Source organism: Lissotriton helveticus, chromosome 9 (genome assembly GCF_964261635.1).
Source record: "Lissotriton helveticus chromosome 9, aLisHel1.1, whole genome shotgun sequence".
Taxonomy (NCBI): domain Eukaryota; kingdom Metazoa; phylum Chordata; class Amphibia; order Caudata; family Salamandridae; genus Lissotriton; species Lissotriton helveticus.
Window position 1 is genome coordinate 1,044,197,569 of NC_136070.1, and position 25,723 is coordinate 1,044,223,291.

Sequence of the window (25,723 nt, forward strand, 5' to 3'; positions counted from 1 at the left end):
GATATAAATTCACTAGTTTATAATCGATCCGATTGATGCATTGTGAATTCGATACAAATTTGTTTTGTGTTTCATGTTTCTCCTGTGGCTGCCGTATCTTCGACTTGATGTGGCGATAGTTTGTGGTGGAGTGAAATACCTGAAAACAACAGGTGATATTCATTTTAATTGCACATTATATAAGCAGTAGTTACTATCGGGTCCTGAAGAAAGCATTTGGAACTTTTCCTTCAGAATGCTGAAACATGTCGACCATTATTGCTCACAGATATTTTGTTAAATCTGTTTATTCACTTTAATTTTTCGGTTTGGAGAATTGGGGGACAAAAATTAAATTCCAACGTCTACTCAGTTGATCCAATTTTAGTCTTCTATCTTCACTGATTATTTTTTTCACTTTTTTGCACTGCTTATTCAGTGGCCATCTATATTATTTAACTTACACCTTACCACCCTTTCTGTAAACACATTTGGTTAAAATGTTAACACAACCATGAAACGAACTGTAGGTTGTGTTTTTTGACTCCTGGGCAAGGAGCACCCGCATGATGTCAAAAGGGCGGTACAGAATGGCTACTGATGGGAATATTTACCTATGCCCTTGAGTTTTAGCCTTGAGCACATGCGTCACACTTGCTTGTACTTTTGGGTCTCCACTGGTGTTGTCCATTTGTGTTGAGGTCTGTGTCCACAGTTGAGTTACATTTATTTTTGACTCCTAGATATTTTTTGTGTTATGAATAATAGGGGATGCACCAACCCCAAGGAAGGGACCCATTAGTCCCTACGTGTAATGCCTCTAAATTTAGTTTTAAGGGGCAACCCAGAACATTGCCTCCTCAGACAAGACCAACGCCTAAAAGAAGAAGGACCGAACAGCTGTGCGTAGAGAAGAGGACACAGCCCTACCGGACTGCCCCAACCTCAGACCCCTCAAACCAAACCTCGGTTTGTCCTGCAGCCAGCAGTCCTTGAAAACCCGGGGAATGTGCCCAATGTAACCTACTCTGACTCCAGCTGACTTTGTGAGTCTCCCCCACTCCACTCCCGGCACCCTGAGCCCGAGTCCGAGTGAACCAACACCCTAAGGAGGTCCACCCAGCGATCCTAGCCTGGATCCCAGTGACCCCTGAACCTTAACAAGCTCCCAAATCAAACCTGCAGCCAATAACTGATAGGTCCCCTCAACCGCGACTGAAGGCGACACCCGGACCAAGTCCGTCACCGAATCGGTCCAGACACAGCAACTGCATCCGTCCGACCGACTTCATCACCACACACTTGGTGGTCACAGGACGACGCCTCCCAAAGCCCCTTTCACCTCCAAAGCAGCTGGCTGACTCCAAGGGAACTGCTTACCAACTCTGCAGCATCAGCCAAGATCTCATCCTACACCCGGCCACCCCTGCACCGCTGGTGATGTAATTCTTGTTTTGGCCATTGGGCCCTTCTGTGCTGAACTCGACCCCAGGAGCTTTTTGTAACCCAATCTGGTGACCTGTTCCCAATCCCACGACCGTGCTTGAGCTGTTGGCTAACATGTGGTCCATGCACTCTGCACCTGGCCGCCTCAGTGCCACTGGCGGTGCGACTCGGGTGCCCATTTGACTGAATCCTACCCACGGACCCATAAACTCAGTTCTGCCTTTTCAGGACTAAATGTGGCTCGTGACTAACCCTGTGAACCTACACTAAGTTTGCAAAATTCATTTTTCTCTCCCACAGGAAATGTACTAGCCTTGTATCCAAAGATACCTGCCTGTGTAATAAAGGTAATTACAAAGTACTTCTACTGTAACTAATTCACTGCATTCAAACTGCATTTCTACGATTTATGCTTGCCCAATATTTCTATACTGACCTGCACCAGGCCTGGCTTGGTTCTAGGAAATAAATATAACTAACTACTATTTTTTATACAAACTAATTGGTCGGAGTTCCGTCCTTGAGTGTGTGAAATCATCTATTGCCTGAGCTGTAAAATAAATGCTTAGCACAACCCTCTTATAAGGCCTTATTGCTCGCCCACCCTACCAGAAAATAGAGAGTACTTTAACCTCTGCCTACTTTTGGGGTTACACTGGACTCTGTGCACACTATATCTTACTTTGGTATAATATACACAGAGCCAGCTTCCTACAATGGCTAATTGGGGGAACAATTTGTACAGTTTTAGGGAAAGAGATCTGGCACTGGGGACCTGGATAGCAGGAGCCCAGTGAACTTTCTGTCAAAATTGCATCAAATACCAGACACAAAGTGGGGGTGACCATGTCAAAAAAGACACTTTCCTACAGCGTTGTACAGAAGGCCCTGCAGATACATAAAATCAAGGTGGCTAGTGGTCTCTATATGGGGTGAAGTCTGGGGTTATACATCATATAAAGATCTGGGCACTGCTGCGTGGAGTTTCTTAAAAACCCAGATGGTATCACTCTGTGGACGGGAAGAAATGAGGATCAGACCAGTTAGTGACATTGCTTGCCTGAAGCCATTAATAAAATGGGTTAGGATATGGGTGAATACAGATGTTGATACATAAGGGGCTACTCTGAAGAACACACTGCCTATGGAAAACTCAAGCAAATTACCCTGGCAAAGGTAAGTTAAAGAGATGATATACCTGTTAAAGCTGCCTTACTGTGGGAGCCACAAATATGTTGATTGCTGCTGGTTATTTTGAAGGCAAGCAGATAAATAATTAATTGGGCATGATACAGGTCCTATTATATACAAATCTATAGCTTACCTTTAGGTGGGATATTTGCACCTAGAAGTTTAGGCAAAAAGAAGGAAGAAAGGCGATATAGAGAACACAAATATGTAATTTGAGTTTTTTTGCCCTGGTTGATGCCTGATTGAAAAGAAATAGTGGCCAGGCATGCTGATGCTGCTTTATTACCCCCTGTATGACTTGATACCGCTGAGTTATTTACTGTTCGTCCAATTATATCTGGAGAGCTTGAAAATTATTTCCAACGTCCACAGGGGATGTTAGCTTAGTGGTAAAATGTTGTGTTAGGTTGATATTATTATATACTTGGTACTGTCCAACACTGTTTTTCACACTGTGAAAAGGTTTGTAACTAACGAACTAGGGGGCATATTTACATGGAAAAGATGGAGTGTGGCGGTAACCTCCTTGTATTACACCTCGCTCCGCCACTTCTGAAATACAGGGCTGCACCATATTTACACAATATGGTGCTACCCTAAATACAGCTTAAAAGGGTGCCTTATTTACAAGGCAGAGTTGAGCCATGTTAAGTGGCTTAACGCCGCCTTATAAATAAAGCAAAGCCCCTATCGCAACGTCCACAAAAGTGACATTGTGGTGGCGATAGGCGCTTGTAAGTATGCCCCTAAGTATCGTGATATAATATTGCTATGTTTTATTGTGTGTATATGTTTTTCTACATTTTGCAATAAACTAAATTTGCATGCCTGAGATAGCCCACAGATTCCTCTAGATTATCTGTCTCTGCAAAGGATGCAAGAAACATGAAAAAGTAGGGACTGTTTGGCGGTACTTCATGACTTAAAGCAGATAAGGGGGCATATTCTCAAGGAGGTATTGCCGTGTTATCAGCACTTTATCGCAGCCAAAGTCGCAATACATTTATCTCCCCTTTCACAAGCCGGTGCTAACAGCCCATATCACCAGTTTACCTGCGACACCAGCCGCAAAAAGCATTGCCACAGATGACCCCGGCAATTATCGCTAATGAGATGCAGAGTAGGTGTTCCCGTGCAAAAAGCCACAACAACACCACATCACAACATTCTCAACGACCAGCCAGATCACCTTGTCAGCCCCTGTAGAAGTGTACCCTAGGTACTCAGGGCATAGGTGTAACCAAGGCCTACCAGGGGCTGCAGCATTTATTATGCCACCCCTGGCTGGCCACTCAAATAGACACAACTGGCTGATCACTCAGCTGGGGCAAGGTCGTGTAATCACCCCTTGCTTAGGTATAGTATTCCTATACCTACTTACATATAGACACATAGTAACCTATAAGTCACTCCTATGGCAGGCCTTAACAATCCTGGAGGCAGAGTGCGTGGTTATGTGTGAGATGGTGCTCTAGCATGAGCTGAGCCTGTCTGCAGCTTTTGGAACCATGTCCTTATAGCTGTTCTATGATATCGCCATACCATATACTCTTAAGTGCATTATAATCCTCGCGGTTACATGCTAACTTTGGTTTTGCTTTATCTAAACATGTTGTGTAAGGTGTCATATGCTTTGGAATACTACCCCCTCGCCAATTCTGGCGATGGGGGTAGCATTCCACCCTTCTAGAGGGAGAAGACATGTTGTTGCTGACTATCCCGGTTAAAGTTAACCAGAGCCCCAGCGTCACAAAATGGACGCTGCTGCCACAGACACAAGTCTGACCTCCTGCTGCTGGGAGTCCTTCCAGTCACGGAGGTTTGGACAATAGGTTTCCTGCCTGGAGAGGTGCGAGCACCACCCCAGACAGGACTTTGTGTATTGGGACAGGGAGGGCTGAATAGAATGAGACACTGCCTGGGGCACACTAGGCGCTCCATGCATACCCCAGTTCAAACCGGTTGCTGGGGCACTCCAGCCCCAGCTCTGGCGCGAAACTGGACAAAGGAAAGGGGGTGTAACCACCCCCCTTCCTGATCCCACCTATAGGAGGGACCTAGAAAGTAATCCAGCCCTTTTTAGTTGTATAAAGGTAGGAGCTGAGTCCTGAGACTTTAGATTAATCCTGAAATCGAAACTTGACACAAAACTCTGGACCTTCGACGTTCTGCGGAAGCTGAAGACTGAAGAATCTCCCTTGTGGCCAAGGAGTGACCACCCTGGGCAACCAGGCACCATCCAGCAAATCAACGGCTTGCTTTGTCGACGCTCCCGCCGGGACCCGAGCACAGAGCCTGACAAGACCCAGACTTCCAGACCTGTCTGACCCTCTCTTCACGTCTGCAGCATAGCTGAGATCCGTGGAGGCGACGAGACACATGGGACCGGACATCTTGAAAAGTCTGCAACTTGCTAACTGTGCAGCTCCTGAGGTGTCCTCGAAGCTGTCCACTGGGGATTGATAAGCCCCGAATCCGAGCTCCACCTGCACTGAAGATCAGCCCTCCACACTCCACGAGTTCTGCGTGGGGCCCTTCTGCTTGTGTGCTGCTCGACGCGTTATCTGGTTGCTGGCCCGTTGACTAGTAGCCTCTGTGACAACAATCCTTTTGAACCAACTCACTGGTCTAGTTGCCCCAGACTGGCCCTTGCCTCCCTGCAAAGGAGAGGCACCTCAGACCTTGCTGGTCTGCACCAGAAGCCTTCTTTGAATCCTGCGTGGGTTGCCTTTGCCAAGGCTTGTTCACTCTAATCCGGCGGTCGACCCCTCCATCTGCGAGAACCTTCGTGGGACAGCTCACCTCCAGCACCTGGTCGTCCTTGACGCCTCCTGGTCCGCGTGGCTGAAGAGACAAGCTTCACAACAGCACCTGATTGCTCCTCGACGTCGTCTGGTTCCTTCCTGGTTCCACCCGGTCACTGGCTAGTGACCCAGACTCTGTCCTCTCTGCTTTCAGGTCCTCTTCATCCTCGATCCACCCTTGGATCCACCCGGACATCTTCCTCCTGGTCGCCTGCAGCATCTTTCTTCACAGGCTCCATAGACTTCAACGGCGAAACCCGACACATCTTCACACCTATGCACCCGCTTCCTGTGGGTGAGGTAACGCGAGTACTTCGGCGCTCCCAAGGGTATTGACTATCCAAGTGTCTAGGTTTTTAGTTGTTTCCTTCTAGCTAGACCGGAAGTGTCCTAAATCCTTCTTTTTCTAAACTCTAAGTTCCCATTGACTTAACATTGACTCACGCCTGTGTGTAAAGACACTGCACGCACCGCCTGTGGGCCTCCTACTCCTAACCTAAGGTTCAGATAGTGTAGCCCCAGCGATTCTCAAGGCCCTAGGCCTTTCCTTTTCTCGTGACGTGGTTCTTATACCACTTTCTTAAAATATTGTTTGCTTCGCCCCTAGGGACTAACTGTATTTTGTGCAACTTAACATATTCTGACTAAGGAACTTGTTATGTGCTTTTGCCTATGATCTCATAAAGAGTTCAGAGGAGTGTGTTAGTAAATAAATACATATATATTTTATATATATCCTGTGTGGTGTCCTTTCATTTGTTATTCAAGGGGTTATATATGTTAAAACAGCTGGCTTTACACGCCCTCAAGAGTCTTTTAGCCTAAGACTGCTCTGTCCACGCTACCACTAGGATAGCTGGTCTATAAGGTTGACTTACAACCATCACCATAAGGGTTGTTTGGACGGGTGCAAGGTGTTCACTAGAATAGTGAACATCATATACCAGGCCAACTTCTCACACATTCCACCTCAGAAAAAGCTGGTTGCCGTGCTGTATGTGTGTGCCTCTGGTACCTTCCAAGCAGCAACTGCCAGAGTCGGAGGAGTCTCACAGCCAGTCCTATCCAAGTTCCTCACAACGGTCGTGGATGACATCATCAGCTTGGTGCCCCACTATCTATACTTCCCCCACACTGCGCAGGAACAGCTGGAGACCAAGCAAGGCATCTACGCCGTAGCTGGCTTCCCGCACATGTTGGGGGCAATCAACTGCACACATGTCCTACTTGTGCCCCCTGGCAACACTTCACACAATAACCGCAACAGAAAGCACATGCATTCCATCAATGTGCAGGCAATAGTGGACCACCGGGGAATCACCACCAACCACCCAGACAGTTAGCATGATTCCTACATCTTCCGACAGTCCATCATCAACCAGTGCTACCAGGATGGCACCTACGGAAATGCACTGCTCGTTGCTGAGTACCAAATGAACACGCCACACACCTCAACTCCACAATCATGCAACTCACAACACTGGGAATGCACATGTTAAAAACTCACTTACAACATGCCAAACAACATGCTCACCCATCAGGCATGACAGCACAACTTACTGTGCAAGATCCAAGCCCGAGTTCCGCGACCCTGGCAGCCTGCTCAGACCATCACGGCCTCCGCGACACAGGCCCGCAGCACTCCTTTCTCGTTGACGTACTTCACAGGCATACACAGCAGACTAGTAGGTCACACATTTGGAACTGAGTATTGATTACCCTATGGCAGAGAACATTATTTATGGCAGATTTTATGTCACTATACTCCTTTCGATGTGGTGCCACCAAGTCTGTGTATAGCATTCTGACGCACGTGTGTGTGGGCCCACGCGTACTACTGCCCTCGGGCCACACTGAGCACGAGTAGGTCACACACTTGGAACTGAGTCTTGATTTTTCAATGGTAGAATACATATCATTGCAAGCAAGTAGAGGTGTAAGAGGATGACGCGTTTCAGTCAGGAGGAATGAAAGGATCATCATTACGGAGGTGATCGAACACTACCGGCTCAGGTGTCACTAACTCTGTGCATGGCGAGCCAATGACACGTGGATGTGGGCCACTGCTGACCGCTGCCTCCAGCCTACACTGCGGTTGAGCAGGTCACACAGTTGGGACTGAATCTTGATTTAGCAATGACCTAGTTTATATCATTGTACCGGCATTATTGCAGACTACATCCCCTCTCAGCCCCGATGCCACTAAGTCTGTTTCCCCGACATTCAAGGACACTCTCTGGTTGAACTTTGGTGGCGTCTGAGTCTATGGACTGGGGGTTGTCTACATCCTCATATAGCTGATACCGACGTGCTGGTAATGACGAGGCTTTAGCATTCCACTCCTCAATTTGCCACTTCCGGATTGTTTCTGCCCTCTGCATCATGCCCTGGAGGACACCTTCCACTGTCCCCTGCAGCCCTCCGCCACATTCCCCTTGGACATCGACGAGGACCCGCTCAGTCCGCGTGGACCTACATCAGTGCACCGCAAATCACAGTCCTGTGGCGGTGTGCCTGTTCCAGCCGCTGTGCATCCTGGGCCACTAACTCTGTGCAGCTCAAGTCAGGGACCCTGTCTTCTGAGATATTGGATGGCCTCTGAGACGATGGCCTTGGGGGTCATCTACGCAATTTGTATGTGGCCCTGCGCTGTCCGCTGCCTCCGGCCTCAACTGTGGTCCACCAGGGCTCATGCATCAAATCGAGTCCTGACCGCCCCGGACGTCGCGTCACCGTAGGAAGCACACTCCACCACCGCCAGAACCACCTCCAACCGCCAACTGCCAGAGTCTAAACAGTCGTACTGGCAGACTAACGGAGTTGCTCACACTTGTCATGGATGCCAACATCTGCCTTGATTCCCTGCTCAGCACTCCAGGTGCCACTAACTCAGTGCACCGCAACCCATGGACAGTTACTGATTGAGTTTTGTGCTCTGGGGAGGTTACGCAGCAATGTCACCTCAGGTAGAGTGGGAGACCTGGGATGATGATGAGGATGATGACGAAGATGATGCAGGTGTAACACACCCCACTGCAGCTGCATCAGGTATATCCCGAAGGGACACAATCCTAGACAATTTCTTCACATGAGCGCGCTTAGCTCTAATGCCCCAACCTCAGTGGACTGAAACTCACAGACACTTCTGTTAGCATAGCGGCTGAACTCTGTACTTGCTCCGGCTACCTCCATGATGCTCTGCAGTTGTCTCTGTTATGCTGGTGTTTTCAGTTTCCTTTGTAATGGTGTTCACTGTTCAAGTTGTTGCCAGCACCAACCACTCTGTGAGGGTTGGCTTACACTCACCACACACACATCCAGCACAGGCATCACTGTACATGTAGACCTGCCAATAAAGGGTCCTGGCGCACGTGCTCATAGCCAGTTCCACAAACTAAGTGTGTCCGTGTGGTCATAATGTATGCATGAGGAACCCGGGCCCTACAGCATTATATTGTGCTGTGTACAGCAGACGAACACATGTCACCGCAGGCAGCGGGTTAGACCTTGGACATGTAGCTTTGTCGTCACCCACTCAATACGTAAGAGGAGTGGACTGGGCCGTTGTACGCAGGTCCAGCGTGGGTGTGTGAATGATAATTGCGGGCCTCAGGCTGTGGTTTAGTACTGGAATTGTGCAAATGCATGTGTCTCTGTCGCAGTGTGGGTCTCCTTTGTGGGGTGTAGGTGGTCCTTGAATGAAATTAAACACCTACTTATGTGATCTAGTTCGGCCTCCATGGGTTCAGACCCCACCCGCACATGTTCAGCCATCTCCTTTTGGCATTCTGACACCTAGCATTGGCATGTCATGTGTGGCTTGGTGAAGTGTTGGGAGCCAGCCGTGCTGGTGGGTGCTTCCTGCTGTGTGGCCTGTGCAGGGGCTGGGTTCTCCTGTATGTAGCTTGGCTGCCCTGGTTCTGGTGGTGGGTTGCCTGGGATGTCCATGAGCTGTTGTAGGGCGCCGGTGTCAAAGGTGTGGTGGTCTTCTCCAGCATCACTGATGAGTTGTCTGCTCTGCTCTGCTGGAGGTGTTGTTTGTCTCTCTGCAAGGTGAAGGGGAGATGCATGTTGACATTGTGTTGACATGTATGTTGGCACATTGTTCTTGTTTACATGCAGACTGTATAACAATGTACTTTGTGACTGTTTGGGAGGTGCTGGATTTTGATGCCGGACAGTGGACATTTGGACTACATGGCGGATGTGAGGTTGTACGCGTACATTTCCATCTCACAGTTCCTGCTCTGTTAGATGTAGTTGGCCTGTTTCTGCGCATGTGCGGAGCCAGTTGTGTCCTCTGTACTGCTGTGTCGGGGTTGCACCTTGTACCACATTGTCGTCAATGTGGATGTGCTGTAATTGCTATGTGTGTGTGCTGCAATGTGCCACGGGGATCAGGGACATGTTCCAGGGTCATTGTGGATGTGCAGTGTGCTACACATCGTTGTGCATGTGTGCCATTGTGCCCATCTCCCACCGGCTCCCCAGTCCCTGGTCGTTACTCACCCTGTTGATGTTGTGTCAGGTCCTCTTGGGCTGTGTCCGGACTCCCAACTCCTTGCACCGTCCCACACTGATGACTGTGGTCACCATTTCCTCAGTTCCTCCTGTGGAGCAGGACTCCCACCTCCTGTCGCCGTTGCTGCCTTCCTGTTGGCAGCGGGTTTGTGCTTGTTTTTGCTTTCCACATCATGCCAGCGCCTCTTGACCTCCTCCATTGACCTCCTCGACAGCATTCACATTAGTCTAACTGTGGGTCAGTTGATGGTAGTATTCTGTCACCTCCGTGACGGTGATCTGGTTTTCCTGCGGATTGCACCCCGTCTTCCTCTACCTCTTCCCAGTTGTTCCTTGCTGGTGGTCTGTGGGGCTTGTGGGGTTCTCGTTGACCTCTGCACTCGTTCCGGGTGCATCCATGGTGCTACGCACTTTGGATTGTTTTGGTGTATTTTTTTAGTAGCTTTTATAGTGCATTTTCCCGCATGACGAGTGTGATTTGCAGGCCTGTCGCTGGTTTTCGCTGCTTTTTGTATCCCGATTGGCCTCATTGCAACTTTTTTTGCGTTTGTGTTTCGCATTTTTTCAGCGTCACGTTTGGCTTTATCGCAGGCATTTTATGGGTTGTCGTGGGCCTATCGCATGGTACCGCTGTGTTGTGAATACTTAGTTAACAAGCCATTATTTTCACGCGATAGACTGCGATATGAAGAGTTGCATTAAGCTAATTTTGCGGTAATTATCACAAGTTCTTGAGAATATCCCCCAAGATGTATTGTGATTAAAAGTTTTCAGTAACGTCACAGGAAATAACTTCATGTGAAATCTTCTCCAGATGAGAACATAGGTCATGACATAACAGGGTATATGATTTTATTGTTAATATTGGGAATTGGATTTCAAGGGTTGAGCAGTCTCCTAGTGCGGCCAGCTCTCTCCTAGACTCACCCAACATAATGTCCACACTCACCTCTAAGCTAACCCCGGTTCACTACACACAGAATCCAGAGTCACTTCCCTCATGAAAAGGTTCAGAGGTCACTTAGCATGAAGCTCAAACTCACATAACTCTTGCAAATGATCAGATCACGCAGCGCTTGCTAATATTTAGACAAGTTCAGCTATTGATAATTGCCAGACCTACTCAATTTTTAATACCGTCCAAAATGAAATACCTCATGACATCTGGGTGCTGGTCTCTTCTTGCATGCCTTGCTGACACTGGGGTGAACTAGACTGTAACCAGAACATCCTAAAAGAGGTCATACAATTGATTGTAAGGGATGACAGGAAAATATATTTTCTTAGGAGGTAATGTGCCTATGATTCTTTTACGTTTTCATCTTGTTGGGCCGATCACCGGGTGGTCAATAAAGCCAAATACCTAGTGGTAAACATCCTGGCAGACACCGATTTAATAGTGAGTAAGAACTTGGAGCCTCTTGCTACCCATAACAAAAAAGCACTGTATAGGCTCAACAATCTGCACTTAACTATTGTGGGGCGCTGCAACATCATCAAAATGCTGTTTTTCCCCAAAATTCTTTACTTCTTTAGAGCCATCTCCCTTGAGTTTCCGAATCAAGCTCTACAGAAATTTGATTGCTTGTTTTCCCAATTTATCTGGGCTTATTCTCAACCCAAAAGGTCATTTAAATATCTTGCTCTTCCTTCTGTGAGAGGTGGTTGGGCCCTCCCAAACTTACGATTATATTATTGGGCTACGGCTCTTCAGGGGTGCGCCATACTACTTCAGGACCAACTTTCTATTTCCCACACGATGCTTCTGTCACCATTTGAAATATTGTTGGGCTCTGAGGCTAAAGGCTGTTTGGTGGCGCCAAATGGAGTTTGGGTATTTTAAGAGGGTAAGATTTAAGTCCCTCATTAGAGCCTATAAGGTGTTTACGGCTGCGCGTAGACTTCTTGGACAGGGCAGAATTCATCATTATACCCCCACTAATAATAACTCAAATTTACCCAGAATCTTCGGGAGTTCCTAGTTCCAAAAATGGGATAGTTCAGGGATTAAAACATTAGGGACCCAGGCGTGGCTAGCAGCCGACGATGGCGGCCGCAGCGTAGAGAGGCTCCCGAGTAACGGCGGCTTCCCGCGACAATCCGTCACATCAATCCTGAATTTTTAAGTGCTGGTGGGAGAGGATCGGACCCGGAGTCCGTGCGGCACCCAACGCTGCGGAATTGAGAACGGTGGCAGCACAGACGAGCTCCGGTAAGCAGAGCGGACACCGAAGGTGCGGAGGGCCTACTGCCAGCCTGGAAGCAGCGGGGTCGCGGAGAGAGAGTGACCGGCCGGAAATTGCCTTGGAGCGGCAGGGGTGCGGCAGGAAGTGTCGGTCGCCGGACGCGCGGTCCGGAGAGCCCGCAATCGTGCCCCCGGGGGCCCCGAGGTGAGCGCTGACCCCCGCGACGCCTGGAACAGCCGTACACCGCCAGTTGCTCTGGTCGTGGGCGCATTCTGGACCGTTGGCAGCGGCGGTGCAGCCGCCATTTCTCCGCGCCTTGAGCGAGCGGCGCCCCGGCACCTGACGGAGACTCCCCTATCGGGACTGTACTGGCTCCAGTTCCCAAGAATATCAAGTGGGGGCGGCGGGTCCCTGCGGGGCCCCTTCGTTACTGTGCTCGACCCCCCGCACGAGATCCGCGGGAGTGCCACCGGAGGGGAGAGGAGGGCCTCCAGCACACCACCACGCAATCTTCATAAGGATTGGGGGATCGAGCGACCACCTTGCTCCTGGGACCTCGGGCGGTGCCCCTGCGCGGATTGGCGCGCCCCTTGCCAGTACTCCGAGTTGCATACCCTGGGGGCCCCCTAACGGCTGTAAGTCTGAGGGGAGGACTCTTCGCCCCCTCGCTGTGGACTGCGGGCTGCGTCTGCGGCGGGAGTGCTTTGCTGGTGCGGCCGCGGTCGGCACGAACGCTGGTGAGCTGTGAGTCTGGGCGCTGCTGACATCGTGCATTACCATGTCGAACAGGGGCCCCAAAAACACCTCCACCCAAGCGAAGCTGGATAAATTCGCGTATGAGAAGCACTCACCGCCCCAGGAACAACGCAAGAACACCGGGAAAGCGGCGGACGCGGATGGGGCTAAGAAGGCCACGCTTGAGGATGTCCTGGCGGCGTTGGCCCAGGTGCAGGCGACAGTCGGGGCGACCGCCACTGAAGTCACCCTGATCCGGGCGGACCTCCAAAAAATGAACGAGAGGGTCAAGCAAGTAGAGGTCGTCACCAAATCATTGGTGGAGGACGTGTCTGAACTGCAAACATCAATGGAGCGCCTTCAAGCTGACAACAAAATACTGAGGGACAAACTGGATGACCAGGAAGGTCGCTCCAGACGCAACAACGTCCGAATCCTAGGCGTGCCGGAATCCGAGGACACAGGGGCGATGGACCTCTATGTGGAGGACTTGATAAAAACCCGACTTCAGCCAAAGGGACTCTCGAACTTCTTTTCGGTAGAAAGGGCCCACCGCGTTCCGGGGGGAAAACCGAAGACAGGGGGCCCTCCACGGCCTATACTAGTACGACTATTTAACTTCAGGGACCGTGATGCCATTCTGCAGGCCGCCAGGGTGGCGCCCGCCATTCAGATTCAAAACTCAAGACTTGCGTTTTTCCCTGACTACACGGCTGAGGTGGCTAGGAAAAGGAAAACGTTCCTGGAAGTTAAGAGAACGTTGAGGGAAAAGGACTTACCGTACTCGATGATCTTCCCAGCACGATTGAGAGTTGTTGCGGACAAAAAAGTGTGGTTTTTTGACTCCCCCGAGGCTGCCCGGGATTGGCTGGAAGGTTGGCACACGGTGGGCCGGCACCGCAGGAACCGCGGGCCAGATCACAACCGCAGAGACGACAGCAGACATGGTTCGCAAGCATCTGGTCGAGATGGGGGGGCAGAGGACTCTCCCTCCCGTGGAACAGGAGGGGCGGATGGAGAGGGATGACCCTCCCCCCCCCCAGGATCTACGCTGACCACAACTGCTGACCACCACCTTCGTGTTTCAGTTGCTGCACGTGGACACTGGCATGACCTCACCTGAGGCACGCAGGGATGCCGCCTGCTCGGGGAGACACTCTCCCCCCTACACGCAAGTACTCTGGTTATGGGTTGGGTTAAGCACTCTGCTCAGTTGGGGAGGCGGGCAGTTGAAAGTCCGTTAGGCAGGGAAGCAGGGAGGGGGGAAAGGGGGACGGGTTGTTCTTTTACAGTTACGAATTTGTTTGTTGGGAACACATATGTACGGCCAAGTAATACACCATACCACTCGGGGGACGTATCGAACCACCTGACCCAGTTAAGCACGGAATCAGAGAAAAGGAATTGCTTTGTGATATTTATGCTAAGATTGTACCCGTATAGGCGTGAAAGTTGTTCCCACTGCTACGGGATGCTCCACTTCATACCCCTTGATTCCCAATGGCTAACGACGTACCACCATTAGAGGGACTGGACTCCACCGATACACAAAGCCCAACTCTGTCCTTACTGTCCTGGAATGTTCGAGGTTTGGGAGACAAGGTTAAACGGGGGTTGGTATTGACTGCTATTAAGCGATTGCGACCTACCGTGGCCTTGCTGCAGGAGACTCACCTAATGGGGGGGGCTAGAAAAGCTCTGGATAGACGGGGTTACAAAATGTGGGCTCATTCAGACTTCACATCTGGTTCTAGAGGGTCCGGTGTTTTAATAAAAAAGAATTCACGATTCCTGCCTCTATCGTCTCACACGGATGATCAAGGCTGCTTCGCGGCTGTGCATGGGCAATGGGAGGGGTCACTTTTCAACCTTATATCAGTATACATTCCGCCGGCACTGCATTCAGTACACCTCCCTAGATTAGGAGACTTCCTGCTGACTCTACCGGAGGGGGAGAATATCTTAGGGGGAGACTTCAACGCGGTCATGGACACACGACTAGATAGACGTCCCACACCGGCCCTGGCGGGGGGGGATACGTACCTGCGGCGGTTTGCAATGGCCATGGGAATGACTGACGTCTGGAGACACTTACACCCGGGCGCACAACAATACACCTTTCTCTCCGCAGTACATGGTAGCCTATCCCGTATCGACTACTTTTTGTCAATGGGCGATGGCCTTCGTCACGTTGACAACCTAGTGATACACCCTCGGGGGGTTTCAGACCATTCACCCCTCACACTGACTCTCACCATGCGAGCGAGAACACGTAAGCGCATCTACCCCATCCATGCATCCTACTTTAAAATTCCACAGGTCCGTAAGGCCCTTACACGTGCCACGGAACAATACTTTCTGGAAAATGTACACTCAGTACGCTCCTCAGCGACACTCTGGGAAGCCTATAAGGCGGTCCTGAGAGGGCAAGCAATTAACACTATAACTGGGTATAGGAGGCAGCAATCCCAGGCACTGGCCGCTTTAGAGGTGGCGCTGAAGGATCGGACCACGGCCCATGAGCTACACCCCTCTCCCTCCACCCTACACGCACTCACTCTCCAACAGCAGTTGTACAACGATCACCTCCGCGTGGTTGTTAAAGGCTACATATCAGATACTCAGAATAGAATTTATGAGGTGGGGGACAAAGCAGGGAAAATGCTGGCGTGGCTGGATAAGCGTGAGACCAATTCCAGGGGGATACAGCGGCTCAAGGACATGCATGGAGTGCCACATTCAGACCCTAGGCGCATCACAGAGATACTGGCGGCCTATTTCCAACAAGTATACACCCCGGAACGGATAGTCACATCCGAAACCGCGAGAGCTCTCTTGGCTCCGATTGAGGTACAGTCACTGTCACCAGAGGCGTCAAACGACTTAGAGGCAGATATTACTGTGGAGGAAATCCAACTGGCCATTCATGCACTTAACCCAGGTAAGGCGATGGGACCGAATGGTATACCCATAGAATGGTACCAGGCGATGCCGGAGACCCTCAGTATACATCTGTTGGGGATGTTCAGGGATAGTCTCGAGAAGGGCTCACTTCCGCTTGACCAACGAGTGGCGACTATCGTAACAATCCCCAAGCCGGGGAAACCGCCGGAGGATTGTTCCTCCTATCGGCCCATTTCCCTATTAAACGCGGAAGTGAAAATCCTGGCTAAACTCCTGGCACTAAGGATTCTGCCACATTTGCCTTCGATCATACATCCGGATCAGTCCGGATTTATGCCACACAGGAACACGGCGTTGAACCTGCGGCGACTGCACGGGGTGCTGGCTAGAACTGACGCCATTAAATCACCAGCAGTGATTCTAGCGCTTGACGCCAAGATGGCATTTGATCTGGTGGAGTGGGAATACTTGTTCGAGACACTGACGCGTATGGGCTTTGGCCCTCGCTTTCTGGCATGGGTCAAGCTGCTCTACACGGACCCACTGGCGCACGTGGTAGCTAATGGTCATATTTCGCATGCATTCCCCTTGGGAAGAGGCACGCGGCAGGGGTGCCCTCTGTCGCCCTTGCTGTTTGCTATCTCGCTTGAACCCCTCGCAACCCTCATACGAGCTTCACCCCTCATTAAAGGCATAACGTGGCCTGGGGGTTGGGAAGACCGGCTTTCCTTGTACGCCGATGATATGTTAGTATATCTAACCGACCCCGATGAAGGCATACCGGCGTTACTGCGCATCTGCGACACCCACGGCAGTGTCTCAGGCTATACGCTAAACTGGGCCAAGTCTGAAGTTTACATTCTGCAAGGTCCAGCCCTGACTCTCGACAGTGCGTGCCCGCTGAAGCTGGCGGGGACGTCCTTTAAATACCTGGGAATACATGTCACTAGGGAACCAGCAGAATTCATGGATAAGAATCTGACTCCGCACCTGGTCCGGCTTAAACGGGATGTAGAATTCTGGTCGAGCCTGCCGTTAACACTCTTGGGCAGGGCGGCACTTTACAAGATGATGGCATTACCGCGGTTTTTGTATGTCCTTGAAAACTCACCATATCCTGTGCCACCTAAGTTCTTCCAGAAAGCGGCGGCTCTGGTCTCCAACCTTCTGTGGGGTAACCTCCCAGCACGAGTGGCGCAGTCCAAGCTACACAGAGACTGGTACAGCGGAGGTATCGCGTTGCCGAATCTAAAATTGTATTACTGGGCTGCACACCTCAAGCCGATTAATCAGTGGATCCACGCGCCACATACTGACCCGGCATTTCATTCAGACAGGACTCAACTGGGTGTCAATAGCTTGTTAGGGCCTTTGTACGATCGCCGCAAGATGCGGGCACTACTGGGCCCCACGAAACTTACAGTTCAAATATGGCACGCAGCGACGGAGGCCCTGGGTTGGAAGGGGAGGTTAACCGAAATGACTCCACTGTGGGACTCTCGAGCGTTGGGCAATCTCAGAAACACCAAGGGGTTCGCTCAATGGGACACGATTGGCATCTCCACAGTAGGGGACTTGTGGGAGAGGGAGGGAGTAATTCCCTTTACCCGGCTGAGAGAGCTGTACGATTTTGGTGACAGGGAACTTTACAGGTACGTTCAAATTCGCCATGCACTGCTCGCAGTCCTACCACCCGGCACACCACTGCCGGAGTCTTCTCCCCTGGAAGACCGTCTCCTCACAGATTACATGTTGGAGAAAGCGACGTCCCTCACCTATCGTAAACTGCTTAATAATTCCCCTGATCCGACGCTCCTCTTGAAGGAGAAATGGGAGGGAGACGTTCAGGATATGGACGAACATGAGTGGAATGCGGCGCTGGGTTCACCTAGGGAGGTGGGCATCTCGGCACGCATGAGACTAGTTCAATTTAAGATCCTCCACAGGGTTTATTACACGAGGACAGTATTGCACCGCATACAGCGCGCGCCCCATCCTTATTGTTTGCGCGGCTGCGGAGAGGAAGGCACTTTCTTTCACACCATATGGGACTGTCCCAAAATCCAGGAGTACTGGAAACAAATACACCGCACTCTCTCACAAACTCTAGAACACTCCCTGCTGCCTGACCCGAGGAGGTGTTTACTGAATATATGGGAACCTACTGACCTGTCCAGGTATGAACGACTCTGGGTCACAGCAGGGGTCATGGTGGCGAAACGCGACATAGCACAACGATGGGGGGCGGCAGACCTGCCGACTAGGTCCCAGTGGTGCCAGACCATGGACAGAGTAATGCTGACCGAGAGGGCAATATATTCCAGCCGTGCCTGCCCGGGGAAATGGAACAAGATCTGGTTGAAATGGAATGTATTCAGGGGGGATATTTGTGAGCCCTTGCTCGAGGATGACCAGATGGATTCCGATGACGAAAGTGAAGGGGGTTGAACGTGGGAGGGGTGGTGGGCTTGGGGCAAGTGAGGGTTTCGGGTGGGGGGTGACATGAGGGGCCGGGCATTGAGGGAGAATGTATTGAATGATGAACAACTTTGGGCACTAAGAATTGTAGTTCGACTTCTGGTCCTCCAATGCGACACTTAGAGCTTGATCTGTACTGTGTTATAGCAGACCGTACTGTCGTTCCTAACGGGTTAATGTTTCTAGTTTGTTGTTTTACAGAAGAAAACGTGAAAATGGTCGTCAAAACCACATCTTCCGAATGTTTTATTTGCTAATACTGCACATTTTGTTTTCTTTGCACAGCAGATTTCGGGGAACACTATTCTGATTTTTGTTTACATGCTCCTTCTGCTTCTCTTTGCTGTGAGTGACGATTATATGATGGCGGCCGGCCCGCAGGGTTGTAGGCATTCCGCTGTGTAATATGCAAATGTGCAATAAAGGTTTTGGAACAAAAAAAAAAAAAAACATTAGGGACCCTGTATTCTCCCAGCGGGTTTTTGGCCTTTGAAGCACTTCAGCTGACATTTAACCTGGGTCAGAAAGAGGCCTATAAATACTATGCAATCAGGGACTTTCTGTCACGGAAGGCTGGGGAGCCCTCTGGCTTTGAGAAACACAAACTCGTTGAGAGATTGCTTGCACACAGTCCTCCCGTCTAGGGTCCATCTATGCCTTCCTCAATAGATTTATGCCCGACGATATGACCTCAATTTCTAACAAATGTCAGACGAAATTGGGAATCTCAGATCATATTTTTCATCAAACCTTTCAATATGCACTGAGCGAACTTTTATCGGCTAATTTAAAAGCACAATTTTATAAAAATTGCTTCTTTCTCTATTACACGCCAAGCAGAATTGCGAAATGGGGTACTGGGAAAGGCACGTACTGTCCCCGTTGTGCCGAATACAGTGCAGACTCTGTGCATATGTTTGCTTCATGTAGGGAATTAGGCCCCTTGATCATTCAAATACAAAGCTTTTTAAGTAAGGTAGTTGCACGTGATGTTCTGCTAACCCCCATGACCATTCTGTTGGAGTTATGTGATTCTGTTAATAGAAGGGAAGGTGGGGCTTTGATTTTTGTTGCCATGGCTGTCTATCGGCTCTGTATTGCCTCTGTTTGGATCGATTCAACTCCCCCTTTATTTTCATATTGGCTGGCCCGGCTACTGGCAATAGGGACTCTGGAGAAGGCCTTCTATGTAAAAAAGGGCTGCGAGCTAAAAAGAAAGGAATTGTAATCTGGGAACCACTTTACAGATGGCTCTCCCAGGTCAGACAATAATCTGTATTGTGTATTGCGCCATTAAGGTGGGCTCGAAATGTATAGTCCTGCCTTTGCTAAGTACTCAATCCTATATTGCAAGTAGTATATATGTTTTTAAGATGCTGTAATACGTCCTGCCTCGTCTTATGTGCTGTTCACATTTAAAAAAAAATGTTTTTACTTCTAGCACTGGTCACTTTATCCAAGCTCTATTCAAGGTCGGACTTTACACAACATTTGAATTCTATATCTTGGATTGACTGAATGTATGTAGTTTAGATTGTGTTTTAAATTAGCCTAATTTGGAATTGTACAACTGGATAATTATTTCCTTCTTATTTTGTATTTTCCTTCATTGATTTGTTGTATCTGATGTTTTACCTAGGGGTGGGGTTGGGGTGTGGGTGGATAGATTGTCTTGTGCTTGTAAAGGCTTTTCTCTTTGTATATTGCATATCAAAATGAAAAAAATAAAAACATTTTCATCTCGCTTAGGGATTTTCTGCATTTTCCAATTTTTTGGAAAGAGGCGCCAGAAGGGAATACATTTATTTTGAATTTGAGTGGAATATCAGGGGAGTTTTGTGGTAATGCTTCGAGAGTCCTGTCTTTTGATACCCTAATAATTTATTTGTTTATGGTCTTTGAAGTGCCTGCTAAAGGAAGATCAAAGGTAGGTCCACAGCAGGGTAGATAACTTTGGTTTTCCCTGACATGACATTTTCAGGGGGAGCAACTTAAGTTGTGCATTGATACTAGGCGTTGCCACCTATATTCCAGCAGCCATCAGGATTGAATGTATAATTGATTTCAAGAAACAATTATTTCAACCCATCTGTAAACTCTTTCACTGATGGTGATGTTCAGAATTCAGATAATGATTGTGTTGGCGTACCTGCAAGGCTCCAAAATGCAACTTTTTCATGGGAACAAAAGTAATGGGATCCTTTTAGTTGGACCTGAGATTGCTGTCTTTCCTTACACGTTTGAAGCATTTAAGATTCCAGAAGGTATCTTACATTTTGTACATTTTAAATAAGGGGATTGAAGTTACATAAATTGCCAGTCGAGAACTACTTTGTCTCACAGAATTGGTAAACTGAAAGGAGTGTATAGCAGCAAGTAGAGTATTCCATACAGACAAACAGCCTGTGCATCTTTTGAGGTCATTCAAAAAATGGGCAGCAGCCTGAAACGAACAATACCAGAAGAGATTGACAAATAACCATCTCCCCCCCAAGCCCTCGTCGTCTGCCTGCCTGAGTCCACTATCATATGACTCCTATTTTCTTCCTTCCTCAGGATGTTTGTCAGCTAAACAGATAATCACAGAGGAGCAAGGAAATCTCAAACCAATGAATATCAAGTTTATATCTAGGAGAATCCACTCGTTTCCTGGAAGTTCATAGGTCGCTCATATCAACTGAAACAAAATCACAGCGAATCCAATAGAGGCAAGGAAAAACACTACTAGAACAAAGGGATAAAATGGGATTAAAGGTCTAAGATACAGTACACATACAGAGTCAGCACAAAAAGAGAGTTGAAGTAAGAAAAAATAATAAATAGTAAACAATATGTTCAGAAAACATATGGACTGCCACCATGTCACTTGTATCACAAATCATTGAGTGAAACACACTTAGCTGACCTCATGATGACACAAAACAAAAGCAGCACTCATAACACCACAGCAAATTTTAAACACAACAGAAATCCTTCACAAAATGTCCATTTGAACGCATTCACTCTTCCTGAAAGAGAGAGGATGCACAGTCAATAGACGCTCTTTTTAGCATGTCGGAGTGGAAGGTGCCAAACCCAGCTCCACAAAAATGCTATGTTGCATAGAGTGCATACACTCCATTTACATAGTAAGCATGAGAAAGACATGAGATACTGAGAGAGACGCTCCTTCAAAGTGCATTACACTCACGACAATCACAACTTCAGCAGGTAAATGGGGAGGCAATCCGGCAACATAATGCCTCTGTGCATGTGAGGAGACCGGATTTATTTATTAGGGATAGGTCATAAACAAAGTTTGGGGTACATCTTGTGTCCATTTTCATAATATTACTTATTGCTAAATTATCTGTTATCGTAGTGAGAATTCGAATACATACGATATACAATAGATTTGCACATAATAAACACTAATAATTGTATTGGGGTCTGGGGAACAGCACTCTAATAAGTCCTCATTCTGAGAGCTGCCCTTACCAAGGCTAACCCACCACACATCTTACTTGGCCAGCTAGTTGGATAGAAATTGGATAGAAGGTGGGATGACATTAGCAGGGAAGAGAACGAGGGGTCACATGACATAGCACATTTGGGATGGGAAAGGCCCATTTCTTACCTGGGGATACCCGTCTCTGTAAAGTTGGTGAGAACTGTGGACTTGTACCTTGATGGGAAGATGGCACAGGAGATTCCTTTTTGGTAATTGTGAGGTGGCCATAGGAGTAGGTGAAACAACAAGTTGTGACCTTAGTCAATGTGCCTGGGGGCTTCCAATCTAGAAGATACCCTAACAAGCAAGAATTCTGACCCTCAGTGACGTGGTAGTAGGTGGGTCATACTAACTTTGGCCAACAATCTCTAATGTACTGTGTGTATGCAAGATGCAACCAGCAGGAGATGGGTGTTCTTTTTAAGGGATTGCATTTCTGCATCTACTTGTGGAAGAAATGTCATAGTATTCAAACACGCCTTCTTTCCATTTACATCTTCCTGATAGAGTCTACAAGTTCTTCTTTGGATCAAACACCATTGCCATTAATCTCATGATCTAAATATAAAATTTCCTCAGCACCAAAACAGCATTTCTCTGCTTTCATCGTCAAACCAATTTTCTCAAAAGTATTTCATAGAGCTCGGAGCACCAAACTTTGTTCCTCCTAACCTACTCCAAAAACAAGCACATCAGCCTGACAGAATGCCACGCTAGGTAACTTGCCTGACACCAATGTCATTTCATGCTGGAAGCAAAAGGAACATATGATGGACAGAATGCTGAACAATGCAAACATTCACCCCCAGTCACAAAGATCTGGGTTTAATCCATTGTTCTTTTGCCCACCACACCACCCGAGTTTGGACCCATCCATATGCAAATCAGTCTTGACCCTGCTCCTCAAGGGAACAGTCCAGCCTGAACTGCCAAGCCAAGTCCTCCCTGGACCGCAAACAAGCATCCTGTGACCAGTTTCGAGGCATCACCCCTCATCCGCAAAGCTTGCTTGAATCCAGTAGCGCAGTGAGCATGGGACCCATGTCTGGGCATACCCTTTCCACATACGGCGACCAAATCAAATGAAACAAATGATGGACAAAATGCTGAACAATGCAAACATTTACTCCCAGTCACAAACCAGTCCCAGGATGCTTATTTCCGATCCAGGGAGGACCTGGCTTGGCAGTTCAAGCTGAACTGTTCCCATGAGGAGCAGGGTCAAGACTGATTTGCATATGGCTGCATCTAAACTGGAATGGCGTGACGTGCAAAGAAATGATGGATTTAACCGAGATCTGTGACGGGGTGAATGTTCAATTGATTCAGCATTCCGTCCATCATCTGTTCTTATTGTGTTTTTAGCACTGGCATTATCCAAGACTTCTTGATTTTTACTAAAAGTAGATATATATTTATATAGTATACTTATTGGGACTTTCATACAGCTCTCTTCAATGATTGGTCTGTTGTGTCATTCAAATTTTTGTTTCACCAACTACTGCATAATGCATCGAGCAGTGGACAACCCACTTGAGCCAGTGGGTAACCTGACTGAATGGCAGCAGTCTGCTTTTTCACATACAGAACATCTCTTTCCATTAGTTCCCTTCAAAGCCATGGGTTTCTATGGCAATATTTGCTGTTTGAGACCAGCAATTTCTTTTAATATATACTGGCAAGAACCTAGAAGCTCGCCCAAAAATAAAGTTTTACAAGAACCATGTGTAAAATGCCAAATATTTACACAGGAGTAGAATGCTACCAGTCACCGCCAAAACTCTGACACAGCCTCAGCTTCTGTAATTTTAGAGGAGGCTACTACAGAATGTTGGGGCAGAGGTTAGGGAAGGGGATGCCAGGGTGTAGATCCTGAGGAAGATGGACTCTGTTGTTCAATGGGCTTGCGGATAAGTATACTATACTTTCAATTGGTAAAATAAAAAGGATCCTTCATTGATCTACTCAGCGTTGTTCAACTGTTGAATATGATTCCCTTCTACCAATCCGAGCCCATAAGGGAAAGGTTCAACGTTGTAATTTTACAGAAAATGTAACAGAGTTAGAATAGAAGCATATACTTTAAACCTCCAACGATGTATTCACTCAGTGCAATCTGGGAGCTATAACTAAGCTTGCATGGAATTAGGAAGTAGCTATGCCTGAAATCCCTTAGTGTCTCCTGCTTGCATGAACAGGGCTACTTAAAATGCCGCAAAATCTTATGAATGTTCTCTTGTAGATTTTCCATCAAATCTCCATATCTCAAGAGTTTCTTCAGAGGTCAAATGTCGTAGGGTTCACCCAGTACTCACAATGGTTCTCAAACACAAACTTGCATTCTTGCAATCACAATGTATCTTATTTTCAACGTTCCTTCATGTTCTATCTCGCTGAGGGTGTATTGTTTTAGCACGTCAGGCTTTATACTAAATCTTTCAATTCACTCATTTTTCACAAGTGGGACAAGGCCTTTATTATGCTTTAAAAGCCCTCTGGTCTTCCAAGTAGTGCAAGCCGCATGGGCTCTCTATGAGGTCTAAAGATCATTCGAAAGCAAGCCACGTGCTCTTGAAATCCTTGCCACATTCTCCCACGTCATCTTCCAGTATCCTAAGCGCCCAACGACAACTGCATTGACTAGTGGTTGAGCGAAGGGCGTGGTTTCCTTTTCTAGGGGAGTCCTGCCAGGAATACATCAGACTTGGCGAGATCTTTTCGGAGTTCACAGACCTCGTGAGAACTAAGACAGCCACCCTACTGACGGAGCGCACAGAGGGCCATATTTACAAGGAGTTAACACCACAAAAACTTCACTTTTTCCTACATTCTGGTGGCGTTGACCCCTTTGCCTTATTTAAAAGGCATCGTTAAGCAACTTAACGTGGCTTAATGTTGCCTTGTAAATAATGCTCCTATTCAAGGAGAACTTAGCGTGAAAGAGGGGTGCAATGGGTGTTGCAGTGGGCGTTCCACCACAATAACCATTGATTTTTTATGCTGCCCCATATTTACAAGGTATGGGGCAATGCACAAAATACAGCTAGGAAATACCTGGTCTTAAGAAGGTGATACGATGAGAAATGTTTTACTTCTCCTTGTATTTTGCTCTTTCCACGTAAGCTGCATTCTGCAGCACACATAGATAGAGCAAATCTGTAAAGATTGTTTATGTGCAGGAAGGTGTCTTTTCCTGCTCATAAACAACTGCCCCTGCAGCCCAGGCACCCTAGCAAAATGTCTCTCGGGTGCACTGGTGCTAGGCACCTTTTTTTAGTGCCAGTGCTAGGGGTGACACAAGGCATTCTTGTGAATACAGCACATCCCTGCGTTTTGAAACGGTCGGAGCGCGCCATTACTAATTTTGGTGTAACACTCTGCTCCGCCAGTTTCTTGTAAATATGACTCAGAGTCTTTTGCCATGTTTGCATCTCAACCATTGCTAAACTGGACAAACAGAAATCATATATCCCTGCTTACTGGCCCAAAGCGCCTAGGCAGTGTACTCCATTCTGCCGACAAGAACCAACACTGTCTGCTCTTTGCACCATATGTGGAGGGCACCAGGAGTCATTTGTCAATACCGTAGCACATTGTGGGTCAAGACACTGTGACAAAACAAAACAAGCATTAGTAAAGCCAAAAGGGTATAGCCAACATCAGACCTATTGACTTGGACAAAGCTTGTTACTTTTCTGTTCAGCACTCGGATGTCCAGCATAATCCGTGTTAAAAAAATATTATTAAAATAAACAGGAACTGGCTACTCGCAGCTCTTTCAGAACAGTGATGCTTTACTTCATATAGAGACATCTTGCCATAATGAACAGGATAGAAGTACAGACACCTCAAGTTTCACTCATTGGATTTTAGGCTCTCAATTAAGAACACAGTATTTTTGTTAGACAAATAACCTCCTTTAAGAGAAGCTAGTTGCGAAGCAAAACTTCCCGCGTGTAATATCTGTAGAACCCTTTGCATACAGTGAT

General features: G+C 48.0%; 1 long non-coding RNA gene across 1 annotated transcript in view; it reads right to left on the reverse strand.

Annotated features, from left to right (window-relative positions):
* LOC144783128 (uncharacterized) overlaps positions 1-25,723 on the reverse strand; it is a 114,495-nt gene that overhangs the window by 48,962 nt on the left and 39,810 nt on the right. The window lies entirely within an intron of this gene.